This window comes from Palaemon carinicauda, chromosome 21 (assembly GCF_036898095.1).
Source record: "Palaemon carinicauda isolate YSFRI2023 chromosome 21, ASM3689809v2, whole genome shotgun sequence".
NCBI classification, from domain to species: domain Eukaryota; kingdom Metazoa; phylum Arthropoda; class Malacostraca; order Decapoda; family Palaemonidae; genus Palaemon; species Palaemon carinicauda.
In genome coordinates, this window is record NC_090745.1 from 114,294,126 (window position 1) to 114,301,099 (window position 6,974).

Here is a 6,974-nt window from a genome sequence, read left to right on the forward strand (position 1 = left end):
TTCTCCTCGTCATCCGAAGGCTTTTCGCATAAGAAACCGTGGAACAAGGTTTCGAGGCCCTTTAAGCGAAAGTCAGTCCTTTCAGGACAGGTCCAGCGTCCTGGTTTTAACCATTAGGACAGCTCTGACCCTATGCAGTCATCGGAAGACTGCTCGCCGCCTAACAAAAGCGTAACACAGACTCCGAGAGTCTTTTTGTAGGCAAGGTTTTGCGGTCACAGACGTTACCCTCGTCTCTTACCGCAACCATTCCCGTTGATCCTAAATGGGTTGTACGGCAAGACATGCAGAATAAGCTTGCCTCCCTTATGGAAGACTATTCTGCCGATAAGTCCGTTGAGCCTAGCCGTTTATCTCATCGAGATCCTGGCCTTCAGCCACCCTAACGTTCCTTTGTCCGTCCTGTTGACGTTGGCGTAGCCAAGTCACGTCAGTCAGGTTGTTTAGAACCACACTCGATGCGGTCTCGTGTGGATTTTCAGCCACATTTGGACGTTAGGCCACTTGCTGATGCTCCTGTTGACGTTCAGGACGTTCGCTAACAATCGGAGTTGACTTGTTTTGACGCTGAGCGTCAACCTCCGCATTCTAGAGTTGTTTTGACTGCTCAGTCTAGGCGGTCAAAGCAGTCTCGAGTGGACGCTGTGCGTCCTCACGCACCTGTTGTTGTTGACAGTTCACAGACTGTCAAGCAGTTACATGACGTTGCGTCCTGGTCCGCTACTAATGCACCAGTGCGTGTGGACTCTGCTTGTTAAGCATTGCCACCATGGTAGGTCTCTCCCTTGCTTGAGACTCTGCTATTGTCGGACAAGGTTCCTTCAGATGAGGAAGTTGCTGTTCCCCCTCCTACTGATATTCCCTTGAGGACTCTGTCAGACGGAGAGGAGCCTAAAGCTGCTTATCCCTCTATGGACTTTAAATAAATCATGCTGATTATTAAGGATCTTTGTCCGAATCTTTTTGTAACTGCTGCTCCTCGTTCGCCTAAACGTCAGAGCTTACACTAGGCCTAGCTACTTCGAAGCCGTTGTTTTATAAGCTAGTGCTCTCTCGCTCTTCTAAGAGAGCTTTACGTTTGCTAGGCGACTGGTTTTTCACCAGGAGGAGTTTGGGGGAGACAGCCTTTGCTTTCCCTTCTTTTAAACTGGCTTATAGAGCGAGAGTCTGATATGACACGAGAGAAGTTCTCGGCTTGGGAGTTCCTGCCTCTGCCCAGATAGACTTCTCAAACCTCATAGACTCTCCCTGGCGCCTGGCCATGAGACGCTCCAAGATTTTACAGGTCGACTTCACATCTATTTTCGAGCCTTTGAAGTTTTGCTGTACAATTATGTCATGCATAAACAAGGCTTTCAGGGATGGCTCCAATGATCTGACAGCCACGTTCTCTGCAGGAACAAGTCCCTCAGGGATGGCTCCATGATTTGGCAGCCATGTTCACTGCAGGAGTACGTAAGAGGCAAGTGCGCTCAATGTGTTCATTGTCAAGACAAACTTCACGATGAAGTCTACCAGGCTGTCTTGGCAGCATTTATGGAAGGCGACTGGATGGTCTCTCTCGACCTTCAGGAGGCATACTTCCACATTCCTATACACCCGGATTCCCAACCGTTTCTGAGGTTTGTTTACAGGAATGTGGGGTACCAGTTTCGAGCCCTGTGCTTTGGCCTCAGTCCTGTGCCTCTCGTGTTTACGAGGCTCATGAGGAATGTGGCAAAATCCCTCCATCTATCGGGGATCCGAGCCTCCCTGTACTTGGACGACTGGCTTCTCAGAGCATCGTCCAGTCTTCGCTGTCTGCAGGATCTACATTGGACGTTGAGTCTGGCCAGGGAGTTGGGACTTTTGGTCAACCTAAAAGTCCCAACTGATCCCATCCCAGATTATTCTATATTTGGGGATGGAGATTCGCAGTCAAGCCCTGCTCGAAGTCCAACTAATGCTGAAACGAAACGTTTATTCAGTCAGGAGTTGGAACAGTCTCGTAGGGACTCTCTCATCCCTGGAGCAGTTTGTCTCACTAGGGAGACTACACCTTCTGCCTCTCCGGTTCCATCTAGCCTCTCACTGGAACTAGGACAAGACATTAGAGACGGTATCATTCCCAGTCTCCGAACCAGTTAAGGCATGCCTGAAATGGTGGGACAGCAATATCAGTCTGAGAGAGGGACTATCCCTAGCATTCAAGAACCCAAACCACGTGTTGTCCTCAGACGCGTCGGATTTGGGTTGGGGTGCGACCCTGGACGGTCGGGAATGCTCGGGTCTGTGGACCTCAAGTCAGAAGAGCATGCACATCAACGGCAAGGAGCTATTAGCAGTCCACTTGGCCTTGATGATATTAGAAAGCTTCTTCGAAACTTAGTGGTAGAGGCAACTCAGACAACACCACAACTTTGGCGTACATCTCCAAGCAAGGAGGCACACACTCCTTCACGCTGCTCGAGATCGCAAGGGACCTTCTCTTATGGTCAAGAATTCGAGGCATCTCCCTGTTGACGAGATTCATCCAGGGGGACTTGAACGTCTTGGCAGACTGTCTCAGTCGGAGGGGTCAGGTGATACCCACGGAATGGACCCTCCACAAGGACGTGGGCAAGAGTCTTTGGGCTACTTGGGGTCAACCCACCATAGACCTCGATGCCTCCTCGTTGACCAAAAGGTTACCAATCTATTGCTCTCCAGTCCTAGATACAGAAGCAATCTACATAGACGCGTTTCTACTGGATTGGTCTTTTCTGGACTTATATGCATTCCCACCATTCAAGATAGTCAACAAGGTACTGCAGAAGTTCGCCTCTCACGAAGGGACAAGGTTGACGTTGGTTGCTACCCCCTGGCCCGCGAGAGAGTGGTGCACCGAGGTACTTCAATGGCTGGTAGACTTTCCAAGAAGTCTTCCTCTAACGGTAGATCTGTTACGTCAGCCCCACGTAAAGAATGTCCATCAAGCCTCCCCCGCTCTTCGTCTGACTTCCTTCAGACTATCGAAAGACTCTCAAGAGCTAGAGGCTTTTCGAAGGAGGCAGCCAGTGCGATTGCAAGAGCTAGGAGAGCTTCTACCATTAGAGTATACCAGTCGAAGTGGGAAGTCTTTCGAGACTGGTGCAAGTCAGCATCTGTGTCCTCGTCCAGTACCTCTGTAGCCCAAATCGCAGTTTTCTTTTACATCTGAGAAAGGTTCACTCCCTTTCAGCTCCCACGATTAAGGGCTACAGGAGCATGTTGGCTTCGGTCTTTCGACATAGAGGCTTAGATCTTTCCAACAATAAAGATCTCCAAGATCTCCTTAAGTCTTTCGAGACCTCTAAGGAACGTCGTTTGGCAACTCCTGGATGGAACTTAGACGTGGTCCTAAGGTTCCTCATGTCAGACAGGTTTGAGCCATTACATTCAGCCTCCCTGAAGGATCTCACCCTCAAGACACTTTTCCTAGTGTGCTTGGCTTCGGCTAAAAGGGTCAGTGAACTTCATGCCTTCAGTAAGAACATCGGCTTTTCTACAGAAAAAAGCCACTTGTTCACTTCAACTTGGTTTCCTGGCCAAAAATGAACTGCCTTCTCGTCCTTGGCCTAAATCTTTTGATATTCCTTGCTTATCAGAGATCGTAGGCAACGAACTGGAAAGAGTATTATGTCCTGTTAGAGCTCTTAAGTTCGATTTAGCTCGTACTAAGTCATTACGAGGGAAATCTGAGGCATTATGGTGCTCAGTTAAGAAACCTTCATTGCCTATGTCAAAGAATGCTTTGTCATATTTTATCAGATTTTTTTAATACGAGAAGCTCATTCTCACTTGAATGAGAAAGACCGATGTTTGCTTAAGGTTAAGACGCACGAAGTTAGAGATATAGCAACCTCCGTGGCCTTCTAGCAAAATAAATCTCTGCAAAGTATTATGGACGCGACTTTTTGGAGAAGCAAGTCAGTGTTCGCGTCATTTTACTTAAAAGATGTCCAGACTCTTTACGAGGACTGCTACACACTGGGTCCATTCGTTGCAGCGAGTGCAGTAGTGGGTGAGGGTTCTACCACTACACTTCCCTAATTCCAATATCCTTTTAATCTGTCTCTTGAAATGTTTTTAATATTGTTTTATGGGTTGTTCGGAAGGCTAAGAAGCCTTTCGCATCCTGGTTGATTTGGCGGGTGGTCAAAGTCATTTCTTGAGAGCGCCCAGATTAGGGGTTTGATGAGGTCCTGTTGTATGGGTTGCAACCCTTGATACTTCAGCTCCTGGGAGTCTTTCAGCATCCTAAGAGGATCGCTGGGCTCCGTGAGGAAGACAGACTTACAAGGCAGAGTAATCGTCTAAGTCAACTTCCTTACCAGGTACCTATATATTTTGGTTTTGTTATATTGATAACTGTCAAAATGAAAAAACTCTTAGCTTATACGCTGTAAACATAATTAACTCTGGTCTCTACCCACCTCCTTGGGTGTGAATCAGCTATTATATATTCACCGGCTAAGTTAAATATTTAAAAATGATATTTTAATTATAAAATAAATTTTTGAATATACTTACCCGGTGAATATATAAATTAAATGACCCTCCCTTCCTCCCCAATAGAGACGCAGCGGGACGAGAAGAATTGAAGGTTTTGTTTACATACAAGAGTGGTATCTGGCCGACAGTTGGCGCTGGTGGGCACACCCGCAACCTTCATAGCGATCGCTCGCGAGTTTTTTGAGTGTGTTTTCTGTCGAGCCGCAGAGTTGCAGCTATTATATATTCACCGGGTAAGTATATTCAAATATTTATTTTATAATTAAAATATCATTTTTCCTACATCAAAATCCGTTTTAATCTGGAGTCGGTCATCTTTATACTTACGTCTTGTTTTCAGGAGAGGAGAAGGATATATGAAATAAAATTGGTAATTGAGTTAAGTTGCTATATTTTTCTAAAATGGTCTCAATGATAGGTGTTTATCAAAAAAGTACTTCATAAGACTGGCCTCTATAGCTTATATTGAAGGGAAGATGTTTAGATGAAGTCTGATTACTAGAGCTTTGTGAGTAGATAGTTACCATGTAAATTTACATGCAATTATTATGGTAAACATTAAAATGCACTGTAAATTAAATTTTACACGGACTCTTCCCGTTCATTAACTGATATTATATTTCTATATAAAAAGTAAAGGTCAGAAAATGATCTTCCTAGGTTTGTTTATAAACGGTAATCATGGTACCTATTTGTAAGTATGAGTTCTAGTTCAATTTTACTGATAAGACTGTTTTAAGCTTGTAATTCTAAAGTAAGTAAATCAAAACATCCTCAAGGAATAGAATGTTCATAAGGGGGGGTCTTAGAATAGAATCACCCTTAATGGTGCATATTCTTTATTTTTGTTAAATCTCTTTTATAGATTTATTTGGGGGTTCCCTTGTTGAATATTGAGAAGATTTGTTCACAAGCATGGCTAGGATATAACTTACAGAATTACTTGATAATCTCTGAAAATTAGTTGAAAGTGGAATTTTTTTTTTTTGGAGTGTGTGTTAATGGCATCCACCCTGCTTAAATGAGTGATTGATTCTAGCAGACTTAGGGGAGATTCTTCTTCAATACTGAGTCAATCTTTCGGGTTTTGCCTCGGTTGGGGATTAGCAAAAACCGCTAGAATTCATCCCCACAACTTTCATGAAAACTGGCATATCTAGAAAGGTAAATGACCTCAAAAGAGGCAAAGTCGTTTTATCCAATCAGGAAAAAGACCCGGGGTAGCGGCAGGTTCCTTCCTCAAACAAGACTTCTTACGGGTGCAGTGACGTCTGCACTTGTTGGTGTTACTGATTTTCTGGGAACGTCTGGTTCCGTGTGAATGTTGTAACTTTAGTCCCCTCTAGTGGCAACTGAAAACCTTTCCGTATTAGTACGGATTCTCCAGTCTTGAGTCCTGTAGGATCAGAGCAAATGAGAGACCTGAGTTGGGAGGTAGAGATTACCATCCTTAGCTTGAACTGCTTTCAGTCTATCCCTCTGAATACTCGGAGCCCAGAATTGGACTCCATGTTCTAGATGGGGTCTTAATAGTGATGTGTACAGCTGTAGTACAGTGTCTTTGTTTCTGTATTTGAATTGTGTCTTTATGTAACCTATTAGTTTTTGTGCTTTCTTTTCAGCTTTTATGCTCTGTTTGATGAACTTCAAATCCTTGCTGATAATATTACCTAGCTCAGTAGCGGCCATGATAAACTACTGTACTGCCTTGAGGTTAGTCTTTAGAATGAACAAGGTTTTCATTTACTCCTCGACAGAATTGTGTCCCTTCATACAACTTGTCGAGCTTACTTGTTCTCAATCGGAAATTAAACCACCTCCTCGGGGCATAGTTTCTGTACCATGCTTTTGGAAAGGATCACTTTCTTACCACTTGTCAGTCGTCAGGTCATGGCTTGACTCTTAAGTCTGTTCTTCTTTCTCGTTTGGGTCTCTATTAGGAAAGTCTGCAAGGGACATGGTCTCTTCCTCGACATAGCCCAGCCAAGTTAATGGGGGACAAATTACACTCAAGTGTGTCTCCGAGTGCAGTCAAGACTCAGAATCCTGGTGCGGACCGTAATTTTGGGTCTCTCCGAAGGGGGAGTCTCCTTCGTGTAACCGCTGACCTCCCTTGTCAATGATTCGAGAGCATTGAGGCATGATTTCAGAGAAAGCTCAGGCAGGGTCATGAGGAGAATCTCTAAAAGATGTTCTCAACAAGGATTCCACAATTCATGGGCTGTGCCTGGCACCGTGGCTCTCCTCATCACGAACGAATACGCAGAGCTCCCTTTGTTAGGGACTAAGCACTGCCCTAACATTCAAATGAAACTTCTCTGATGCGCAGGTCATTCTGGCATCAGCAGAGTACCTTTGCAACCTATTACCTGCAAACCATAACTCGCAGGAACCTGGATATCTCCATAGATGCTGTGGTGGCAACACAAAAAGCAGTGTAAGTTGCCTCAGCTCCCTTACAG